General features: G+C 42.2%; 1 long non-coding RNA gene across 1 annotated transcript in view; it reads right to left on the minus strand.

The window, feature by feature from the left end:
• The window catches only part of LOC134515561 (uncharacterized), a 60128-nt gene extending 56529 nt beyond the window's left edge, over positions 1–3599 (minus strand). The window contains exon 1 of the long non-coding RNA XR_010071054.1: positions 3482–3599. This is a non-coding gene — a long non-coding RNA (uncharacterized LOC134515561). The remainder of the gene's footprint in view (positions 1–3481) is intronic.
• Positions 3600–25041: the final 21442 nt, after the last annotated feature.

The following is a 25041-nucleotide window of genomic DNA, read 5'->3' on the forward strand; positions in this document are numbered from 1 at the left end:
CAAAAAACCCATATATTTTCTAAGTAATTCTGTTTTCTGCTGCCGAGTCAAATAAAATCTTGCTATCTATCTGCCAAACAGGATCTGTTGTTCTCCATTCACTCCCATTCTTTTCTCTATTCCTTATTTTAGCTTCTATCCTCATCCTCTATTGCTACTTAGGCATAATAATTATATAGTATAATTACACTATTATATTCAGAGTTCATATTTACATACATATAATTATTAACAGAGTTAATTTTTAGAAGACCTTAATAATACTCAGCTGCTTCCTTTTTGTCCACTATTCCTAGGTGGATCCCTCTACTATCCCCTCCAAATTATCTTTGTCCTAGGAGACAAACTTCACAACTTTAAAGTGCTCTCTAAGCGAAAATGTAGTAAATTCATACACTATAGAAAATGGACACAGTCAATAGCTTAAGTACATTTACGGAGATGTAGGATTCTTCACCTCCAAGTACACAGGCTCTTTTCCCTGTCTGCTAAATGCAGATCTAGAGTCAAAAGGAATGGAAAATAGACATCAAACTAGCTGGAAAGCCGCACAGAGCAGGTAAGCACCTTGGAGAATGTAAAGTAGCTCCGACATTTAGTTGTTCGCTTGAAACAGTCTTCCAAGCAGCTTCTCACTAATGCATACTTTTAACTCATTGCAACCATTGGAACCAAAGTGGCTTCTTTTTAATAATGATAACCAACGACAACAAACACCACAGCTCACCATCCTAACTCCCACACGGCCAACACCAAACCCAGCACTGAAATCTGACTTCGGGAACATTTCAAATCCCATCCTCAGCTTCTAGAAGTCCAAACAGTTCTATATCCTTCAAGAGAGTTGCACCGATTTTTATCGCCTAAGAATCTGACCATTGTAACACAATATACACAAAGGAAATCCAACATTATATCAGATAACACGTTAACCAGACCTTTGCTTTTCTCTCTGATATCCTGTCTCTTCAATTGCTGCAAGCAATTAAGTGCCCACCACTTGTTTGAACAACCAAACCAAAATAATTACAAATGCATGTTACACTACAACAATTGCATATTAACAAAGGCTTGGGGCCAATTAATCATTACACCATCAATATCTAATTTGCATAAAACTATTCTCTTTAAAGACTCCATGTTTGGGGTGACAGGGTTACCTCATTGATTATGTAAATTCCCCATCAAGCTTTGCAGAAGCAGTCAAGAGAAATAAAAAGGCTTGTCTGTTTCCAGCCAAGGCAACATCCTGCAGCTACGAGGCAAGACAAAATTGGGGGGAAAACAAAAGAAAGAAAAAAAAAGAATGGGGGGAAAAAAAAAAAAAGGAAAAGCAACAACGTAGACTTAAGTTTTAAAAGGCTGGGCTACAGTTCAGACTTAGGAGCATAAAGCTGCAAAAACACGAATTGGGAGTATGCCAATTAGCAAGGCACTGGTGGACTAACTTCCTTACAGCCATGTCATGTCACAAACCCCAGTAAAACAGCTCAAAAACAGTGTTATAATTTTCCATTTTACCTAGAGCTTCCTTAAAGGTACATCCTAAAAGGAGATATATGCCTCTTAGGACAAACCAAAGCCCTACAGAAGAACCCACCAATGAAATGATGTATTCCCCTTGTGGTTTGGGATATTCATTTTCCTGAAGGTTTTCTCTGGAAGAATGCTGGTTTCTTAAGTTAGCAATTTTCTCCTTGAATCTTACGAAGAATTCTCACACTGACTGTGGGAGACAATTATAATTGCAATATTTTTCCACTTGCACAACCAGACTGTGAATTAAACAGGCCACGAGCTCTAACCTCTCTTGCTTGGCTCTGCAGCAGTTGCCAAGGGGTCCGTTGCCTCGTCACTCACAACCCCGACACCCCAAAGTCATGGCCACGGCACAGCTCGGTGTCACCAGTTAGCTGCTGGGACAAAGCAAAACGAGCAAAGGACTGCCTGCTCCTGGCTCATCCTTCCCAAATAGAAATAAGGTATTTCTTGACTCCAGTTTTGGGCTGACGCAAGGCAAGGAAGACTTGCCTTTTTTTCCCAGGCCTGTGCAAAGTGGGAAGTACTTAATATTGTTCTTTGCGGAATCTTTTTCCCTTCAGTGGCTGGGAACTAACAGTCACCACATAAACAGGCCTCCTAAAGGATAATTAAGATACCTTTCCTATGGTAAAGAAAGGCACAGCAGGTAGATTTATCTTTCCCCAGAGTTAGAGAACAAGCCTCTAACATGAAAACAAAAGAAGCCCTCATCTCTGAAAGCTCGGCTTCACTGTGCTTGCATGCTTTTAGTGTTGCAGGGTGGTGGACAGCAAGATATAAAACAGCTAGAGCAGGTTCCGCACTATCCAAAGCACACATACCTAGAGAAGAGACCAAATATTTGGAAATTCAAAACAGCAAGAGGCCACCAAGTAGGGAAAGCAGAAGACTTCTCATGACAAGTACTGCAAAAAAGCATGAGTGTAACATATATTATACCTGTGACATACTTCATGCTCTATTCTCTGCGGAGAGCTTTTCAACACCAAAATGGGGGACAAGGTGAAGAGAAGGGAGTTTAAAGCGCAGGCTGCACTCTCTGCTCCAAAAAGCACACTATGCTGATTCAAAAAAAACATTTTCAAAAATGCCTGTGGGTAAATTTGAGCTGCCCACAGCTCCCCAGGGGCAGTCGAACTTGCTGTCGAGCCATTTATGTGGATTTCAGTCAAATTCTAATTTTAGTGTTCATTAAACATGGGTAATTCCCAAGCCAATCCCTGCATCACCTAGTATACATAATACCTCTACAATATAGGTCATCCTAGCTTAGAAAACATATACAGACATCAAAGTGCAACCATTTCATTATAAGTATTAACTTTATAAATAATTATGAACTTCTTAATTCTTTACAAGATGCTGTATAATCACAAATGTTTAGAAAACATTACAATAGGAAGAGAGGTGGGTGGTTATGGTATATAGGTATATATATGTATGTAACTCCCACACACAGACGTATTAGAGAAAGAAACGAGGTCTGAACAGGCATGTGTCTGTCTACCTGAGGCAGAAGGAGGGATGTTTTCCTGTAACATGGGCTGTCGAGGAGAAAGTCTGGTCTCTGCTTCAACCAAAAGAAAGCCTCAAACCTGCTGTCCTAATAGGTGTTCTCAGCTTCTCCCTCTTCTCTACACAGATCTTCTGTGCAGGGAGACCCTAACCAGTCAAGGTGCTGGTTTCAGGTTCCTTTGAGACACTAGGGTTGAAGTAGAATGCAGTAGCAAGATTGGGAGCATGCTGCATCAAAGTTTAGTGCTCGTGGAAAGTCTCCACGGAGGTGTATGAAGTACAGCCGTATCCTTCCTTTCCCTCTCCCCTTCCCGTCTCCAGCCCTATGACACTGATGCTGCAGGGCAGATGCTCCACTCCGTGTCTATACCAAAACGTAGCACTTCTTTTGTGTGTCGCAAAGGAAGCTCATGTTTTTACTCACTTTTTGGGTGCTGCAGCCGAGGCATAGACAGACTTGTGTTTTCAGGAGCTCCCTGGAACTTGACTGACCGGGCTGAGCCTTATTGCCGGAGAGAGAATTGCTCCATGTCTCTACAGAAATGAAGTAAAAGGGAGATACTTCAGCACTGTGCTAGATTATGCCAGAACTCATAAAATAATTAAAACTGGAGAATTGTGTCAGACCAGACAAGTCTGACACACAAAGCAAGGCAGAAGTTGTAACACTGGAAGTAGTGATTGTACTGAAATGAACCCTACCAGAGGATACACTTTCCAAATGACACAGATATATCATTTAGTGTTAAACACTGTTATTTTATCAGAAGCACGGACATCTCTAGTGAACTTCAGAGAGCTACAAAGATGCTACCTTGAAGCCAGAGGGGATGAGTTGGGAACAAAAAGATGTCAGAGCAACAATGAAACTCAGTCCATTTTTTGTCAACTCCAAAGGTGGCTCGAAGAGTCAGGTGCCAGCACCGGGCTGGTCTGGGCGCCTGCGTGGCTTGGCTGCCCAGCTCCCAGCGGCTGGACCTGCTGTGTCTCACCGAAGGAGGACTCTCGGCTGCAGGAGTCAGGCCTGACTCTGCACACAGGTCAGAGTCGCTCGCAACCAAGCGGCTGGTGCACGCGTACGGCCCAGACAGACTACGGCCCAGAAGTCTGGGCCACCCAGACTTCTTCAGGTGGCCCCAAAGAAGCCCCCCTCCAAAATAACTCTCCATAAGAATCATTTATTGTTTCCTTTGAGCAACATCTGTTACTAATGCAGGAGTAGCATTTTAAATATGCACCCTTGCCCAGCATTAATATGAGAAAACGGATTAAATATAGTTTGACTGCTTGCATCTTAACAGCTCCACAGCTAATGTTGTTTATGGCCTGTTGGGTTTCTTTTTATTAATTTATATTGATTTTAAGTGCTCAGAAAAGCAAAGCCTGACAGAGTGAGCTCGAGCCAGGCAAAACCGTGACCAGCAGCAGGCACACATCCCCACGTAGCGCTGCCGGGTGAACTCATTTGCAGAGAGCAACATACCTGCTACTCTGCAGCCAGGCCCCCTAACGCGAGCCTGTCTCTCAAGCCAAAGCGTACCCTACTCTTCCGCAAGGTGAGCCAGCAGCACCCTAGAGATCAGGCTGGGGTTACCCTGCTTCCCTTAGTCTCGGTCTAACCCAAGAGTGCTTTTAATTCTGCTTGCAAGAACGCAACATAGAAACACGTAGGTCTCATTTGAGAACAAAAAGCAATGGCTATTACATGAATATGGCAGAAAATTAAAAAAATAGTAAATTCCTGAGCAAAGAGCTGCCCCTTCCATTCACAAAATTTCTGCACCGAGTAGGCGACAAAGAGGTAGCAATTTGCACAGAAACTCTAGAGATGCACAGCTCATGGCCAACTGCTTTCCATCACCTAGAAACAAACCCAGAGCTTTGTTCCATCTCCTCCTTCCAACACTTTTGCTCAGCTGGTCGCTTGTACAATCACACAACCTCGCCATTCCTGGGCAGTTCAGGGTAAATGAGGCTAATCACTGCTGCTCAGTACAGCTGACTCTTATCCCTTCTCCAATCTTACTTAGGAAATTGCACTGGGATTGATTATTTGGGATGGGATTTCAACCCCTCGTGCTCCTTGCTAGGTCACGTGTTATGGTTTATTTATATCCACCTCAGTCATCCTAAGGACAAGTGGAAATTTGTCAGTCACCATCCTAGGGATTCGGACAGAGTCAGAGTCGAGTCAAACGTAAAGGATGTTTTTAGATTTCTTTCTGTCCTAGCCCTTCCTTTGCCCTGGATTTGGCTGCTTTTGCTCAGCTCTTGGCTAAACCGGCCTTGCCACTCACAGGAGTACTAAGATTGTAAACAGAAAGTTGCAATTGAAACTGAGAGCATTACTAATTAGCTCAGACGGACACAATTAGGAAAGAAGGAGCCAGTGGGTAAAATGGTGGGAGAAGGAAAAGCAGCTATTTATCAACTCTAACTATGTATAAATAAAATAGATAACAAATAGGGGTGGAAAGAGGAAGAGAATTGAAAACTACAGATAAAAATGAGAAACTAAGAATTGTGGAAAACTGCTAAGAGAGGTAAAAGGACACAAGGGTCAGCAGAATTAACAGCAATAAGAATTTATTTTTAGTATGTTAAAAACACACGGAATCCTAAGAATGAAATGGAAAGATGCCAAGAAAGGCAGATATGTTCACTAACAGTAACAAGCTTTGTTCAAGGCTGCAAGAGGCACAAACATTGGCAAATTGACAAATAGTTACAAAATATCTCTTGCAAAGTGAAAAAAACCCCAAAACCATATAAGTTGGTCAAAGCAGTATGTATTGAAATGTCACCTTCCACGCAAGAAGAGGCAGGCTGAGTTTAGCAGCTCTCCTCGCGTGCAGCACGCAGTGATCTCAGGCTATAAAGCCTTCACAGAAACACCACTTCTGTATTAATCTGTATGGAACCTACCACCGTCCAAGTCACGCTGATGGGAATGCTATCACTGCTGTAAAATAAATTTGAGCCAGTGCTAACAGAACACATGAAAAAAATAAACGTACTGGGAAATCCAGAGTACCTTTCTGATCGAGTTGTGTGAATACATACAATCTATTCCGTCTCTTGGTTTTCCAAGAGACGGTAATCGGTATAAATTTTCCAATCGGTAAAATGAGGAAAATAAACATCCCTATCAGGTAAGTTTCTAAAGTTAAGGAATCACCTGAGATGCTCTAGGATTGGCACTTTAAGAGTGTTATGCACGATGCTATACATTCACAGCACTTCAAAGGACAAAAAAGAGTAGGGAAAAAACCTCCATTGAGGCCACTTAGATTTTCCAGACAAACCAAGAGGAAGTATGCCCCGCAGGTCCTGACTGCCAATGGGAGCTGGGAACCTACATCCCTTTGAAAACCTCAGCATCAATATTTCTTGGTTTTGACCCAATAAATTCTGCAAAGAAATGAATAAATACCTCACTTCAGTTCCTATCATCTCCACTTCCCTCCCTTGCTGGCAGCCCAATACTGACTTCATTAAATTTCATTAAAATATACATCTGGTTCCTGCTTTTACAAGGCTATGAAATCCACGGGTCTCTTTGCAGAGCAAAAATCAGCTGTTCCCTGTTTAATACGGCCTTTCTGGCATATGGACCCTAGATTGGAGTTAGAGATCCCCCTTACTCAGCTGACAGGGCGTTCCTGGGATACAAGCACTAGTTCAGCTAAAGATTCTGGTAGATTAAGGTTGGCTTAATGATGATGAAGTTTGGCGCTCAGGGCAACGCAGCACTAGAAAACTACAACTCCCATAAGACACCCTGGCAGTCAGGCTAGAAAGAGATTACATGTCACCGGGACCCAAAACATAATCTGGTTCTAAAAACCACAAACTCAAGAAGTCCAAGTGGAAACAAAATACTTCACTTGCTTTCCCCAATGGAGGATGAATATTTTTTCATACAATAATGAAATTTCCTCTCAGAAAATGCCATAAATCATGTTTTTCTACCAAAAAAAAAATATTCAGAAAAGTCTGTGGTAGAAAGTTTCAGCCGTAATTGGATGCCTCGTGGGATGCTGCACGCACTTGCCTAGTCTGTATTCACACTTAAACGCACATAACTGAAGTGAATTGCATTAACGCCGACAGACGTTCCTTTTGCCAGATCCAAAATACACCATTTTGACTTGGGAGAGATTCTGCAAAGATTCTTCTTCATGGGGACTTGACTTTCCATCTCCAGGCTGCAAGGAAGTGATGAGCTTCTTCCTTTCTTTCTCCAAAACCAAGCAGCGAGGGCTTTCATCTCAGCCATGGAAGACTCAGGTTTAATTCCCACCCTCGCAAGAGTCACAGTAAAAACTCATCTTACAAGTGACTGTTAACTGCTGGACACTCCCGGGCTACGATCTGTCAGAATCTCCTTTTTAACACTCTACTTAGTTGAAACAGCAAGCGTACAGTGCATAAAACTGCATCACACTTCTATAAGGCACACGTAGAGATCCCATTGGAAAGTGGGAGTGAAATGCAATAATGCTGGAATCTTATTCTCCTTCAACTCCCGGAATGCAAAGTCAGGAAACTTAGAAAATTATTTGTAGCCTGAGAATGCAAAGATTACTATCACCTTCTTAAAAATAAGCACTTAACCTTATTTGCCAAGGCTAAAAAATCCCCAGCCCACCACAGCCCTGCTGTACACACAGACACGCTGCCACCACCACCAAATCCCGCTAACTTCTCCTTGGAGTTAGAAAAAGGTCATGCCTTTGCTATCCCAATTCAAAAGTTCCTGTACCTTGAGAGCGACTATTTTCCACCTCCTGTGACCTTGAGAAGCGCTGTTCCCTCCGGGCATGCCAATAGTTGTAAAACAGGGAGTGCAGGAGGAAATGGATATGGATAGAGTGAAAGTGATTCTGTTGTCCTTTCACACACCCTCCGTGAGATGTTGAATGTGTTTGAATGTGATCCATCAAGACATTGATCCCTTGGGGAAGTGGAGATGTGTAAGGAAACTTCAAGTGCTTTCTAACCAGATCTACCTACGGAGAATGTACTGAGCAGTACAGTAAGAAGATACATATATTATCGATAGTCTCATGTCATGGGACAAGTCACAGCAGAGGTGAGGGGAAATCAGATGTGTTCTGGGGCTCTGGAGGTTATACATTCACTCGAAGCAATTTCTCCTTGAAAAGTAACGAGCAAACTGCTCTCTGTTGTGGTCTCTTTAGCTACCCTGTGTTAAACTCAGCTGCAGGAAAAAGGGAATGCAAGATAGAACAATACATTTTAATAGAACATTTTACAGGAAACACTGCAGAGATGGCATTCTATTTTAAAGCTGCCAAACTCCATAATTAAAAGGAAAACGTACGATTAAGTGTAAGAATTTTCTGCTTATGTTTAAGATCCAAAGAATTAAATCAAAATCCTTAAAAGCCATTGCTAAATGAAGGAAATGCACAAGCTGGCCCTAGCAGTGAAGTCTGTCACCAACACAGGCTTTATCCAGCTTAAGCCACTTCATTCTTTGATCAGAAAAGAGTGGCTTGAGTGGGTTTATTTTAGAAGGCTGGCAAGTGTCTCAGCTAGGACAGCTGCGTGCTTAGAGCTCGTCTCAGGAGTAATCCTGCCTTCCCTTCCCCCTCTTTCCGAACCCCAGGGCCTGATCTCGCCGAGGGTCCTGCCAAGTGCCAGGAGTTACACTGGGGTCAGCGGGGCTAAGCACAGCAGCAGGCAGCACAGCTCCGGCCAGCTCAGAAGTTCACCACCAGAAGCAGCGTATGGGAAAAAGTGACAGAGCTATGATTTCCCTTGTTCGCTCCAATCCTCACCTCCCAAGAACCACCATGAGATGCCTACTTGAGGACAAGTGGCCTCTCAAACTAGGATGACGTTAGATAAAGCACCTTCCAAAGGTGCTCTCCTCAGCTACACTGTGTTCGCTTCTGCTTTGTTCTTGCTCTCAAATCCTACATAACCTGACCCATCCTCAGCCAGCTGCACATAGCTCTCTTGAGTCCAGAGATGGCAAAAGCCACCACGCTGCCAGCACAAGATATGGAGCAACAAAAGGTCTAGAAGAGTAAGTTCCTCACTTGATGCTAGGTCAGGTTTAAGTCTCAGCAATCCATTCCAGTAGTACACAACATCTCAGAGCGTAGCCTTAACAGGATTAGCCAGAGCGCTGAGTAAGGTGCAGAACAGACTTAATTGTCACTAATTGCATTTACAGGGCCAAAGACTGAAGCCTCCTAAAGCCTGCTTTCTCTCTTATCCACAGCGATCTGCCCTGCGCACCGGGGGGAATGAGAGGAGCCCTAGCATTTAACCCATAGAAATCAATAGCAAACCCCTTCCAATCTTGATGGTGACAGATTAGGACATCTCTGCCTAGGAAGAAGCACTTGCAGGATCACACTCGCACTTAGCCTTTGTTTTCTAAGGGGCGATTGATTGAACATGAAGCTAAACATCCTGCATAGATGCTTTGTGTGTTTATTTTCATGAGGCTTGAGTTTTCGCAGTGGTTGTTATTGTTGGTGATACAGGCCTTCAGTGATGGAGTTTTGGATTTAATTCAGATCTAAATTTGATTGGCTAATTTATCAGTTAGGTTCCTAAAGAATCTGGAGACCAATGGAGCCCCTAACCATGAAAAATGTGACACTGCTCTTTGATTACTGGCTGGGATCTCCAAGGTCTTTTGGCCTACAAAGTGACAGTTTTTCAAAATATACAGCAACTAATATTTCATTTCAGCTGGCAGGGCTCCATAAAAGGGTTTGGACCTTACAATGCACTTAAACCCTTTGATAAACAGACTGTATAGATTGAGCAGATGGTCGTTCAGGAGTTCAAAATGCTCAAGTTTCCAGCTGAATATACAATAACCTGTAGGCAGAAGGAGAATAACATCTGAACAGGTTGGAACTATGTCTGAGATGGTCTGTTCTACTTGTTAAATGCTGAGGCAGAGCTGGTCTGAAACAGGAACATAGGATTGGTTGGGATAATCTATTTCTATGGGAGAAAGGATCCAATCCTCTACAGTTGCAGGCAGCTGCACCATTGCGTAGCCCTTTTTACAAGCCAGCCTAGTTCCATCACGACAGCAGTTGGCTGTTGTGCCACCATCACTTCATTTGGAAGGCTGTATGCGAATTTAATTGCTCCAAGGGACAGATATGGACATTTAATCTACCTTTTAAGAGTATTTACATTGAAACTGAAGCTTTAACCTATCCTCTTTACCTTTCAAAGGGAGACATCTGCGGGAAGACAGGTCACAGCTATGTGTAACAAAGCCAAGAGTAGATTGGCTTTTGAGCTGAGGTGCAAAGATAGAAAAGAAGCCAAATTCTGCCGGCTGCCATTGCTGGGTGTGCATGGTGTGAGCCATGGCTCCCCACGGAGACTACAGCTCCATCGTTCAAATGCGTTTGTCTTTGGTGAGAGATCTGCAAGACTCACATCAAGCACACTCTTCCAGGGTGTTCCCTTTCCAGGGTATAAAGGATCTCTTGGAAAACATGACTGGCTGGGCAAAAAAGGAGGTGCTAAGCTGGCCATTCCTGTGTGCACGTGAGCTACATTTTCCTCCTGGGATGCTGGTGCCCCAGACCAAGCCTCTCCTGCAGGAAACTGCCAATTGTAGCACCAGGAGCTGCCAATTTCCAACTAGAAGAGCTGAAAACCTTGCACAGAGCTGGACAATTTGATCCTACAATCCCTCACTCTCCCAAGCTGTCTTTGTTAAGTCGATGGATCTGCTTACCTGGGTGCATATTGGCTACAGGAAGAAAGAATACCAATGCTGAATGTAACTTAGTGGCAGAGGTTGCAAAGGAAAAGGAAAACAAAGACCTTCTCATATGCCAAATATTAAACCTTCCGTTTGCATGAATACTTTTCCTCCTTACGGAGCTGGATTTTGACTAGCGGTTACAGCAGTTATAGTGCCCAACAGAAAAGCAGGAGTTCTGGCATCACATCACCATAACGTAAAAAATATTAACTCAGGCTTAGTAACTGTACAATTTCCTGGTGTTCTTTTAAAAATGGGGAGGTAGAAAAGGATCTATGTCAAACATGCACATCTAATGAGCCCCATGACCTGATCTGGAGAAGACCCATCAGGATGCTGAAAAAAGCCAGACCTGAGGCACTGCACAGAGATTTGCTCCTTAAAGTTGAATTTCAAGGCATCCAGTAAGGTGTCCCCAGATAAATACCAAATCATTGGTTACTTCTGAAAACAGAAGCTTTCTGTGTTATTATGGCTTCTCTCATATATCTGATATTCTCAATTAATTAATTCCTCAGTGAAGCCTAGAAGATCAGCATCTAATGGCTGATGCATAAATATCAGTGGTTTGGTCCTGTCTCTGCTACAGCTCCGGCCACCAGCCTAAGCAGGAATATTGGAGTGGGCCTTTGATTAAAAAAAAAAAAAATTAAAAAAAAAAAAGTCTTGTTTCTGGTAGTCCTTCTTTCTCTCCTTAAATTAGCTAATATGAAACTCAAGTTTTTTGTTTTCTCTACTTAAAAAAAAAAAAAAAAGCAGGGAAAACGAATGTTTCCAGAAATTAAATGGCAAGTTGTGTTATTTTTAGGGGGTTAGATGACAGGAGGCATCACATTTGAAAGTACTCACTTGATCAAAGAGCCCTAAAAGGATTCAGCAGCACTGAGAACTATATATCAAATAGGATTATGACAGAATTAAGGGACTGAGCCATTTATAACTTAGGGCAGTCTCCCTCTTTGAAGCCTGCCTTGGTAATTGATCCATTTTTCTATAAACCAGAACCATAGCATTGCATTAAAAATCTGTATCTATTCCAAAACTATTAGCTTTGTACAAGATAATCAGGGGAAAAGGTAACATTTGTATGTGACACTAGAATTTTCACTTGAAAAAGAAAATAGTCATGACATCCAAATAGAGAGAACATTTTTCTATCAGTATTACCGTGTCCAACAAATTCTCTTCTGCAGCATGTCAAAGCACCAGTTGTGCATTATGGAAACATAAATCACACAATGGAAGTGGAAACTATTGTTTTGTGTTACACAAATTGAAAAGGACATTGCATCAGTGGCATTTCTTTTACTTCTTGGGACATTCAAATAGTGCTGAGAGGAAACCTGAAGACACACACAAATCAGTTCAGATGCTCTTACTCATGCAAGTTGTCTTTGTGGGAACATTCTCCTCAGGAGAAATCCTGGCCCTGTTCAAGAGCTAATCTCCCAACAACATCAAAAGCACCTACAGAAGTCAATGGACTGCGTGAAGCAGTGGCTCCTTGTTTGGCATGAAGGTATCCTTAAACTTGTTAATTTATTAGACACATTAGCATAACTGAAAAGAAGGGAAGGAATAATTCCAAGCTACAGAATCCAAAACCCATCACACTTATTAAAGCACTTTGTTCAGTCAAGTCAGGGTTTTAGGGAACTTAGCAGATCAAAGTATTACCATGTGTCTGTCTCATCCTACAGCAGACAGACCCTACCTTTCCAGATGATGCAGATATAAATAGGACCAATGTTAGCATGTCCGAAATTCAGAGAATATTTTCACCACCTAATATAGCTGCTAGGAAAAAAGTTAACAGCATAACTCGTTCAAGCACTTTGGTTTATCCTCCGGTGGCACTGACCTCCTCCCATAGACTGTAACAGGATCCTCATAAACCAAAGTTCAGAGTCAGCAACAAACACCCACTCCTTTCCCTCCGCACATGGCTTCGTCTTCGGAAGTCACCACTGCAATTAAATCCATGACGCTGCCTAGATACATGTCTATGTATATGCACATATAAACTTGTAAGACAGAGAACTGCACAGCTCTTTTACCAAATCATGCAGTCACTTAAGTTCATATTCACTTAAAATTTCACTTTTACTGATGAATACCCTTGGTATGACTTAGCCCATTATATAGGGAGTATCTCCCAGCTCCTTTATCTAAGGCGAGCGGAGGCTGTGCCGGAGCAGTGTAGTCTCTCCTGCTATTAACAGAAGGTGCACTCGGCAAATTCTTAACTGCTTCTACACGTGTATTTTATGCATGCACACACATATGCACACACACAGAGATGGAAGAACCTTTACGATAAATGTTCTGGTGAGGTGCCAAGGATGTATGTAGACTAATTCACAGATTAACGGCAACTGCAGATTACCTGCAGCTTTAGATCCCACCTTTTCCATATTAAACTGCAGTATACTATTTTCAGAGTCAAACTGCTCACCCACCATCAAAGATCGTAAGAGTTTTCTCTGCTGATTTAAATAGGTGCAGAAACAAGATGTTAGGTGACAGCTAAGAATCTACCTGGTGTATCCAGACTGAGACGGGGCATTTCACAACAGATAAAAACTTGTCTCATTCTCCAGGTCCTCTTCCATAATAAAATGCTCCACCTCTTACTTTTGAGGTGAGGAAAAAAATACGCTTTAAATATACGCTTTAAATATATTTAAATATGAGGAATTCCGTGGCTCCTCTGATGGATTAAATATTCTCATTTTGAAAAATAAAAATGAAATTTTGAATCTGAATACTCCTTCTACACATTTCTAATGTTGGAAAAAATGAAGGCTTTTGCTCAAAAACCATAAAAAATCGTAAGCTTTCTTAATCTGTGTCTACTAATTATTCACTTCGGTTCCCAAACAAATTCATCCTGAAGTCAGCAAAACCCCCTTAACTTCTTAGACTTACACTGCAAAGGAATTTTTCACTCCTGCCTACTCTGGGGGTAAACAAACACCATTTGACCTTGTATTGATTTCTTTGATTAATTTCCCATTTAAGCCCCATTCTGAGGGGTTTAATTGGGATATATGAGATTCGTGGCATTCGTGCAAGCCCTTTACACAGGGTTGGATTTCTCCCTTACCGTACACTACCACACAAAATTATGAAAACAATCCGTTCTTAACCATTCACTTCAGTCCCAATTACCATAGCCCCCATCCCAGCCGGATGAGTTACACTGGCAGATCCAATCTCCATCAGAATCAGCCTAAACTCAGCATTACACGTTGTCTATGTTCCTCCCATTTAAAAATATTTACATAAGCTTGGATTTCAGCAGTATTTAGTGTTACAAAATAGCAATTTCTGTCAGGACAGTTCATCCCGAATCATGAAATGCCGTTCAAAATGTCACTGAAATTGTATGGCAAAGGTTAGTTTGCTAATTCTGTGTTCTGCTTGTTTCTTTTACAATCAAATGAAACTTGACTTGTTTATTTATTTATTTATTTTGCAAGAAGGCTTTGAAAGCATCACTAACTCTTAAGGGGAAAAAGCAAGGGTTCGTTTAACTTTTTCTAAACTTCTTACCTCAAAGCTTTACATAGCAGAACTGGTCCACTGACCCTAAACCTAAAGAACTGCATGGAACCGAGTGGGACAACTAGTTCTCACGTTGGACCAGGCACAGCATCTGCAGCCCGGGATGCAGGGACACGGCATGCGGACACGGGAGCAGGCCTCCCCCTCCATTCCTCCAGCGCAAGAAGGGATTGAGGGGGAAATCCCAACCCCAGAAAATAATAACAGGTCTGCCTTTGACTTCAGTGAACTCAGTGATAAGTCTCTTGAGTGAGATTAGCCTACCTTTAATGGGCCAGCATTAAGTTTGTGCACTGATATTCAACAGTATGAAACCGTGAGCGTTGCAGAGGCCTGATGCAGTGGCAAAGCTGATGCAAATTGCAGGGAAATGTTGTTATTACACTACACACAATTACACTATCACCCAGAGACTCCAATTAACAGCATAGTCTCATTGTGCAGTCCTGGCTTCAAAGGGAGTTTGATTTAAATAGACAAGGCAGGTAACTGAAGCCTTAGGATATACACTGTACAACTGAGAAATGAGGCAAAAGTAATTAAGTGACTTGACCAGGATCATACAGGAAATCTTTGGCTGAGCCAGACCCTGATTCCCATTATGCTCAGCCCTTGCCTGCAGCCATAATTACAGCAGCATTCTTCTGCTCTGACCTCAGCCGAGCTGCAAGTGCACCCACACGTCAAAGGCACGGCTCCAGTCCCTTCACCCCTGCACGCCCCGCTCCACAGCGCGAGTCAGGCATGAGCGAGTCCCCAGAAAGGGACAAAAACAGCTTTCAAGTGTGTCTCCACACCCACTGTCTACCCTACAAGCCTGCGTAGCCTCCACACCCCGGCGCAGGCACACAGTCCCCCCAGCTAACATCTCACAGCTCTGCAGCCCGTACCCGGGCTGGCCAGGGGTTCAGCAGCCGTAAGCTAATCTGACACTTTCAGTGTGTTAAAAACACGGTTTTATATGGTATAGATCCAAGACGACATGATTTTTTTTGCATTTCTTTAGTGGTTACATTTTCACAGGAAGTCTACGAAAAATTATTAGCGGTTTGGATAAATGCAGCCTTGAAAACATTAACTGATGCTTGGAGCTGCCAACATTGTAAATGATCAGGACCTGCTGCAATTTCAAGAAAAAAAAGGAGTAAAATGGGGAATTTCAATACGTTTTCTTTTTTTCTTTTAAAAATTAAATTAGAATATACCTGATGTATTTCTTGCACCAGTTTCATCTCCTGATCCTGTCTGTAAGGATGCCAAATAAACTTAATTGAAGGATATAAATACATTTCTCCTTTTTCTCTCTTCCTTTCTGTAAGTGCTACCAGCAGAAAAGCCGTTCAATACAGCTTATTGTTAAAATTAATACAAAACAGTCCACTTTAAGATCTGGGAGCACCAGACCCGTCAGCTACTAGAAACCGCCAGAGTTCCACTAGCACTAAGTGCAGCTGACCTCTTCCCTAAAACCTCTGAAAGCCAGAACAAAACCAGACCTGCCAACAGAAGGTCAGTAGTCACGTGGAGAACTTGCCTACACAAATAACAGAGAGACAGTACGTCTCAGTTCCTATGAGCTCTTTCCTTTTTCTTACTGATTTTTGTAACAAGAGAGAGGATACAGGTCCCCGAATCCGCAGGTTGACAGAGATCCACCAACAGATAAGTGGTTTTAGCTTATCTCCTGTTAACCCAGTATGAATTAATACACAAATTAATTCTTCTGATATAGCTGACTGAAACAAAAGCGTGTTGTCTTCCGTGGGGATCTCCATACCTTTTTATTTCAGAGAATTTTTCCTCTCTTGGCAAGAGAAAACAAAGCGCTGTTAACGGGCAGGATGCTGCAGACAGTTTTACAGCCCAGGTAGTCAGGAAGAGAGAAGCTTCGCAACGTGTCAACCAACCGCGAAGAAGCAGGACTGGGTTAACCGTGATAATCTAACACCATAATATATCTTTTCCCCACATCTCCGCTGACAGAAAACTATGTTTAAAACTGCAGATGACAACATCTCCTCCAGGCCGGGGTTGAACACACACTAATTTGCTTGAGTTGGTGAGGAGTAGGGAAACAGAGAAGCATTTTGCCCAAGCTTTTCCCATTGAGCTACAAGTTCCCGTATGTCCCTTCTCTCCGGGCTCTGCAAACTTCAGCACATCGGGAGGCTGCTGAGCACCTCGCCCGTGATTGCATAAATCAGTTATGATCCCAGGTCTGGAAATACTGACTACACACTATCATGCATTCAACTTCCCCCAGGCCTGTGAGCACAGGTGTAGTTATCTGTAATCATAAGAAAAAATATACAGATCAAAAATATACATATCAAGGATTTATATCAAGAAGGCAAGCCGCCTAGGAGATGCATTACATTTTCTTAAACGAGTAAGTCATTATGAATGAAAGGCAAAGCCTGCAGATTAATTACCCAACTTGCTCTTCCACTGCTGCTTAGTGAGATTACGACTGTGACTCTTGCAGAAAGGGGACACTGCAGTATAATTGTCTTAAAAGCTCTCTGCAGCTTAGTAAGATTTAGCCTGTTAGCGTGATAAATCTGCATCAAACAGAAGCAGAGAGGGCAGCAGCAGAGCGCAGGTACCGTGTGCTGCCTCACCACCTCTTCTGAGGCGCTGTCAGTGTGCAACGGGGCTAAGACGGAGAGATCCTACGGTGATATTAATTTTGCACGTTGAAGGCGAAGCCAGCCTGACTGATTACGCTGCTGATTTAACCTTAGCATTCAGACTTAGCATATCTCAGGGCTATCCTTTACTCAAGCTTCTGAAAGCAGGAACTGCATAAAAACGTTCACATTTTCTTAGCAGGCAATTTTTCTAAGATTTATAGTGACATTACAGTTTGTTTATCGATTGATTCATAAAGGAACGGAAATTAACACATCGCTTCCCCCCACACCTACGCCCCGTGCCAGGCTAATACGGGGACATGCCATCAGGTGAGCTGAAAGCATAATTTCCTTCGAAACTGAAAATATGCAATATTGCCTCCAAACTTTTTAGATAAAGAAACAACTACTGATTTCTTTTGAGACAGGTATTTAATACTTTCTGATTCTGCTGAGTGTCAGAGAAGAGGCTATCATTCTCTCCCTGAAACCCCAGCCACCTCACTGCTGTGTTGCTGGGTTTTGCTCAAGAAAAAAAACATGCCTTTTTTATTTTCCTTTAGTACACTCCTGCCATTACAAGCACTTCATAATTGCCATAAACTCCTTGAAATCAGTTGTTTCTACTAATTTGTGACTGATTACACACCGCGCTAAACATTGCAGGCAACGGTTCATTAACTCCTGGTATCAGACAGTATGAAAGGACTCGGGTTTAATATAACCAGCTTGTCACAGAACTACACAAGCAGCTTGTTCGGGGGGTCGGTGTGTGTACGAGAGTAGAAATATTCCTGAACTTTAAGCAAGGTCCCAATCTTGACCTGAATTAAATGTACCTGGCTTTATAGGTGGCCTAACCAAACCCTCAGATCTGGACGGCGTGAAACACTTCAGAGACAGATTCTCCAAAACCAGAGACAGATTCCGCAGCTTTGGCTGACCTGAGGGTTTCTCTGCAGACCAGCTACGCCACCTGATTTACGTTCCCCTGCAAAAAGACAACTGAGGGCTAAGGGTCAAACATTCTTCTAAGAGAAATTATTTCACAGCTTTTCTTTCTGAAGAGCATCGATTAGAAATACACTATAATTAATCCAGGTAGGGCAGCTGAGAAAAGTACGCCAGCTGTACATCTCCTTTAGATTGTGATCCAGATTCATCACATAATGGCGTATGATTTATAAGATATAACTTCTACTACCAACTTGGGAAGCAGAGGAAATCTCTGTATCCTTTCAGTTATCGACCTGGGTGTTCGTAGGTCCAAAAAGATAGCGACAGCTGCTGGTTAAAAAAAAAAAAAAAAAAAAAAAAAAAAAAAAGGAATCGAACAACATTCATTGACAGAATTCACCGGTCCCCATGGACTGGCTGCAATTGGCAGCAACTTCTCAGTTTCGATGTCCAAATATAGTAGGGTAATCACGGAGCTGATGTATCCGCTGTCCAGTCTCCACTTATCAGCAAATTTTTTTTTCTTTTCTTTTTTACCATGGAGATTAAAAGACTTAATACCAGAGAGGAGTTCAGTGGTAGAAACAAAAGAAGGAAGAATAATACAAATCATAGTCAGGAAGATTTTGTTTTTAAAGAACAGAAAATAAATGCCTTGTTTAAGCACCCTGAAGTCAGAGGAAAATTTCCCATTGACCTCTCAGGGGGTTAAATCAGGTTCTTAAAAATGTTACTAAATGCCCCAGGAAATGCTTCAAATCATTTATGATACGATCTTTTCCCAAAGAGAGCTTTAGCAAAAAAAGCTTGTGCATTGTCTAGGTGGAACTCTGTTATTCTGGCTGCAAATCAAATGTCATCTTCAAAAGTCCTAAGGAGCCTCTCTCAGGCTGCATTGAGTTACTACAGATGCCTCTTTATCCAGAATAAAATCAGAGCGACAAGCTTGTTCGCCATACAAGTCAATACAGTCTTCCAAGAGCAAGACTTCACGTTGACCAGTCTTTAAGACCTTGACACTGTACACTGTCCAAATGTGAGCCCTTCCAAGGCCCAAGGGAAACCTTAGACCCACTCGCAGGTAGTAATAAACCACCCATTAAGTATGTGCTGTGGATGAAAAGTGCGATACCAACTGTCTTTCGTACAAGGATCTGGACTGTGAATCCACAGACCTGAAAGCTAGTCCAGGATGTTACCATTCTCTTGGCACGACCAGTCCCATTTCATGCCTCACGCACCACGGAGCCAGAACTCAAACAAAATGCCTTCAATTCGAGGTGGAGTAATAAACAGGGGGCAAAAACAATGGTTTTCTCTCTACTACCTCTTGCATGCACGAGAACAATTCTTTTCCAATACACGTGTTCCTCTCCGCTGTACGCTCTACTCTTCCCTGCCCAACCATTGACAGAGTAATGAGAAAAAAAAGCAGCACAGCAGGATTTCCACTTTTCAGCAGAAGTTGTTCATATGAATGAATCCCAAAACATCAAGACAAAAATAGGGAACACTTTAACAGGGCTGTCATGTTTGTCTGTGGGAGTACTTCAGTATATGTGGAAGACAGGTTATTAGATTATTCTAAACCAGTGCCGTGATGTACACGTAATTAAAAGTTCTGTTGCCTCTAAAGTGGCTGTTGAGAAATAAAAGGAGAGGTCACGGACTTCTTAAATTCCTCATCAAAATCCTTGTGCCCAAAATAACTTCTCAGAAAATAGCTAATGTGATATAGAAGAAGGAAGAGGGGCATTTGATTCCAAAATGGGGGTAAAGTAAATCAGTTTGGGAACATTAGTTGGGAACTCCCATGTTTTTAAACACTAGGATTTGTTATGAATTTACCCTTAGACTTTAATTCCTTGCCTTCCCAGTATTTTCTCTCTTTTATTTTTTATTTTTCTTAGAGCGTCACTCCAGAAGTAACAGGCACTCAAAACAGAGATTGAAGTAAATTTCAAATTGAGAAACTGCACTGGGATTTACTGTATGGAAGCTGTAGAAATGGAGACGCGTCTTCCAGCCTTTTTACTAATTACAACCTCTTCTATAACCGCGATTGCCCGGTAAGCCTGGACGTACGTTATTATAAAGCTTTCTCCCAACTCATCCAAGGCTATAAACCACAGTTAGCAATTAAAACTCTCACTGAAGTTTCATATTGCTTCCCATGCAAGCGGAGGGTAGACGACCTCATTAAGAATGCAAACGACCTCTGGCTGAGTGTGCTGCACGGGGCTGCCGCGTGCTGCAAAGGAAGACGCAGACACGGTTAGATTTCTGCTTCCGTCCCAATCTTTAAACGTTGGCTACTGTTGCTTTAAATATTTATAGCGGATGCAGGAAGTGTGGCTTGAATATAATGGAAGGGGAGAGATGGTGAGAAACTCATTCTCTCCAACTTTTGTTTCAGTTTAATCCCTGGTTGCTAGAAGTCAAGAATTTTGATACGATACGTTAGTGCTAACAGTGGAGGCTGTAGATTTAGCAGGCTCTGGGCCCCTTAGCATAGGGTTAAATGTCAAAAGCAGAGGAAGACGCTGTCTGCAGTGAATATGAATTAAGTTTCCCCTTCTCAGCAAACCAGAAAAACCATTTGCCACCAGAAAAAAAAGGAGAAACTTCTGAGCACCGTATTGTAATACCTCATGTCTGCTTCAAGACATCAGAGTGGGCAGCCAGCACCGCTATGCCTGCGGTACCACCTATGAATGACATCCAGCAGTACCATGGGGACTGTCTTTATTTCAAGGTATTCGCTTTAAATCTCATCTTGCCTTTCAAAGAGTCCATCGTTTATCCCCCCCTCCCATTCTGGCCTTGCCACACACGACATAAATAAACCACTATTAATTATATTAATCAATTATGGTGTATCCTGTTCTTATAATTAATCCCATTCATTAGAGTGGAATCTTGCATAATTATGAACATATGCTAGCAAGTGAAGCTAGCTAGTTTAGAGCCAATAACAATATTAGTCAATAATGATACTTCCCCCTCCTTACAAAGGGAGCATCTTTATCCACTGCGCTCAAGCTCCTGCTGGCAGCGGAGCCCCCAGAGAGGGAAGCACGATGTTAGAGCAGGAGGAAGGTACCTCTGCTGGTGTGTTACACTGGGCCCAGTCGGACTGCTGAGATGGGGAGACGTTATGACCTGCACTGTTTATGGTGGGAAACTGAGGCACGAGAAGTTACCTGACAGGAACATGCCGAGCTGGGAATAAAACCAAATCTTTCTGTTCTAGCAATAGGAGAGATTCCTACATCTCAAAAGCTTTTTCTAAAAGCAAACATACCCTCACCAGGCTTGACTCCAACAAGGCTGCGTTACGTATGATGACGATGGAGCTGAGAGAACAGTAAATAAGGGGAGTTTGCCAGCTTTTAAAAAAAGAAGGGGAGATGTCTTCACCCTAATTTTCAGTGCATCTGACAGGCTCAAGAAGAAGTGGGCGTTGTTAACAACTCCTTGAGACAAGAACTCAAAACACCAAGTTTATTTACCCTGACTTTCTGGACCCAAGAGCGAGGGTGTTTGTCTCTGGGAGTTTTGTCAGACCCGCAGCACAGATGTCAGTTATGAAGGGACAGGACCACAGGGGAAACGTTGCCTTTCTGTGGGCGGTGGAGCAGGCCCCATGACAGTATCTGCTGCTGAATTCTTCCAGATGTTGAAGATGGAGTTCAGGCTTGATTCCATGGCTCACCCTCGTCTTCTGTTTTTAAAGAGGAAAACGGGACGCCCAGGAAGACCCACAACTACAAGATCAAACTGTGCTTTGGCTGATGATAAAGGGAGGAACGGTATTGGGGGGGGGGGGGGGCAGGGGGGAAGATTCAAAATTTACCTGCGTGGTAAGTTTTTGTGGGTTTGTCCAGCTGTGGCTTGGAGAATCAAGAATACTCGCATGTCTGTGCACATGCTTTGCTCTAGAAAAGTTGGAACTGTAGAGAGCACGTACAATGACACGGGCTGCACGCTGTACAGCCAAGAGATGCAGCTAAGCAATAGACAGATAAAAATTTTAAAAAAACCCAAACAAAAAAAGTAATACCACATGTTACCAAATGTTTTGGAGTGCTTTCTACCTGCCATAGCTAGATCTAATTTTCACCTTTCCAAACTTTTCTACAAATATTTTTTTCCCCAATATTTTTAACTTTCGATTTACCAAAAATATAGTTTCCTTCTTTGTTCTTTTTATTCTTGCTTTTCCCCATCTTTGTGCAAATCTAAACGATAGCTTCAAAAGGTTTGGGATTTATTTTTCTATTTGATTTCTTTCTTAGGCCACACATAACTTTCTCACAAAATAAACTTTGGAAAATTACAGGATGAAAAGGAACATTTTTAGTCAAGTCGTCCTGTGAGCACCGGAACTTAAAGCAGTTGCCTTCTACCCTCCCCTGGGTCTCCAATGCGAGCTCCTGAATGGATTCTCCTGCATCTAGTGAGAGCTGAGTGCACCCACACGTCTGTTTCCACAAAACTTGAAGGCACTTAACCTTGACATCCCATGTCATCTGTCAAGTCTTGCGAAATAGGCCCCAAAATAGAAGGCGCTGGGAAGGGATGCAACAGACACATGCACACTAAAAAGACCGACGAACAAGCCTTTAGGAAACCTTGATAAAAAGAAAAACAGAAAAATGATAAAAGCGTATAGGTGATAAAATGAATAAAAGAAAAACTCTAAATTCTGAAAATTCAAAGTTCCATGCCAGTGGTTATAATTATTTGCCTGAAAATTTCCAGCCTTATTTTATAGCGCTAAACTTTATAAGTATGAAGAAAGGGAAATGAACTGAAGCCCTAGCTTCCCCAAATAGTGATTTTTGAGTCAAAAATGCTGTGCAGTTTGCAATGACAAGAAAATAAGTACATGAGGTTATAATCTGCCTTTGTTCTGCATGAGAAATTTCCACAGAAGATGGAGCTGCTGGTTATTTCCATCCTCTAATTAAGATACATAGCAATTCTGTTTGGCCTGAAATACACTCAAAAGAAGTACAGACATGCAGTGGGTTTGAAATAGTAAAGGGAACAACTTTTCTAGAATCCTCCAAAACAATATAGAAAAGAATACACTAGTCCTCTCAGACCTACCAGTGAGCTTTCACCTCAGCATGAAAAGCCTGACTTTAAGACCACCTGGAGATGTCCGGTCACCTGGAGCCTGCCCACCGGAGTCCTCGGCTCCTCTCAGACTGGCTCTGGCTGCAAAACGCAGAAAGCGCCCAACGTACGAGTTGATTTGTTTTTACCTTTTGGCCATTTTGCTGCACGCAACCGCTTGCACTAAGCATAGGAAAGTTGGAACATCACACAACTGGGTCATGAAGTGCCTGCATCGGATAAATTACGGAGCCTGCCACCTGAACACAAAGCAGAGCACCAGGGGTCAGAGCTAACAAGATTATAAAGGCTGATGATGTATAAGTACGGAGAATGTTCCTGCAAATGCTTAATGATGTGAGTAACCTAACTTACACACAGAAATCCTTTGAGTAGCATAAGAAGTTGCAGCTGGGTCCCTGTCTAGCATTTGCAATTCCTGGGCAGCATGTTGCATTGTTAATTTTAACTATACTTTTGTGAAGTGATATCCGTTGCTGTTCTAGGCCATTTAGCAAAAGAAAATTACATGGTAAATCCAAGCTCTTTGGGACTGTTGCTCTGACAGGTTTCTCATGGATTTCAAGGACAGAACAGATACTTACCTGATACGTGAGGTGCAGTGATTAAGCCTTGAAATGGCAAAAATATCCAAGGTCCCTGAATTCCAGGGCAGCACCTGAAGTTGCTTCTGTGGGTCAGAGACCTACATTCCCCCAACTGCTTCTGGCCTGATAGGGAAGGTGAGAGACAGCCCGGGACAGGACATTGCATGGTCACACATATGATGCTGTAACACAAGACCCTGCCCAAAGAAGTGCTGCTGGAAAGGGATTTGTCACCTTCCTCTTCTTAAAGCAAATTCATCTATATTAATTACCAAGAAGACAGCACGCACAGCACCACCGAAGCGAAGGCCCCCTCCACAGGCTGCAGAATTTGACTTTCTGAAAAGAAAATACTTGTGACAGATGTGCCCAGCCAAAGAGCAAGTCCTTTAGACACTGACCAGGTAACAAAACAAAAACGTGGAGCTTAGTTACAAAGAGAACCACTGAAGAAAAGAGCAATAATCAAGTTAAACTGGAGATTTTGAAACTTCTATTTGTGTCTTCTTTGGGGTTTAAGTAAAGGAGGGCATTAAGCCAGTGCTTCATGAGTTTAGTGCTGTTCAAAACCTTCAGTTCCGTGAGGAGGTGAGTACTTACATTTTCTTCTAGGTGACAATGTAATTAAGTACTTGCAAGTTCAACCAAAAATTTCCACAATTTAAGAGCTAGCCTGGATTTTCTCATCTTCACGTCAGTAAGCATAATTACTACAACTTGCAACTTCCTCCGGTGTCCATACTCTTGCACGTTCTTCTTTATTTGGCAGGGTTTTCTTTAAATCTCTATGCATAACCCCAGCACAACTAATGCGAGGCCCTTTGTGAAACCTTTGCCACCCAGGGAACAGTTTTGTTTATCTCCTCATCTCACTGACCGTCCCACGTTTTTTATTCTCTCCCTAAATTTCCCTCTGATCTAGTTTATTCTTTAACCTCTGTCACTGCATTAGTTCTGGGGAGATTCACTTTTCAGAATGAAACAAACAAAGAGAAAATAATTTACTTGGGGACAAGAGAAAATATTTGGCCCTTTTATGTAACTTTCTCTTCTACTATAGGGGTTTTGGGGTGAGTTTTTCCTTCAGTTTCGTTTTTATACTAACCAAAGCCACCCCAGGAAGTCAGTTTTACTTTGAAAATGTCAAACAAAAATTTGAGCATTTATACAAGTACCATTTAATTTAAAAAAAAAAAAAAATCTATAGGCAGAGTTTTTCAACTTCCCCCCCCCCCATCTGAAAGTATGAGATATTTTTTTCTCTTTGGAAAAAAAAATTCATTTTTGGAAAAAAAAGTGAAAAAATTTTTTTAGG

Source organism: Chroicocephalus ridibundus, chromosome 4 (genome assembly GCF_963924245.1).
Source record: "Chroicocephalus ridibundus chromosome 4, bChrRid1.1, whole genome shotgun sequence".
In the NCBI taxonomy this organism is placed as follows: Eukaryota; Metazoa; Chordata; class Aves; order Charadriiformes; family Laridae; genus Chroicocephalus; species Chroicocephalus ridibundus.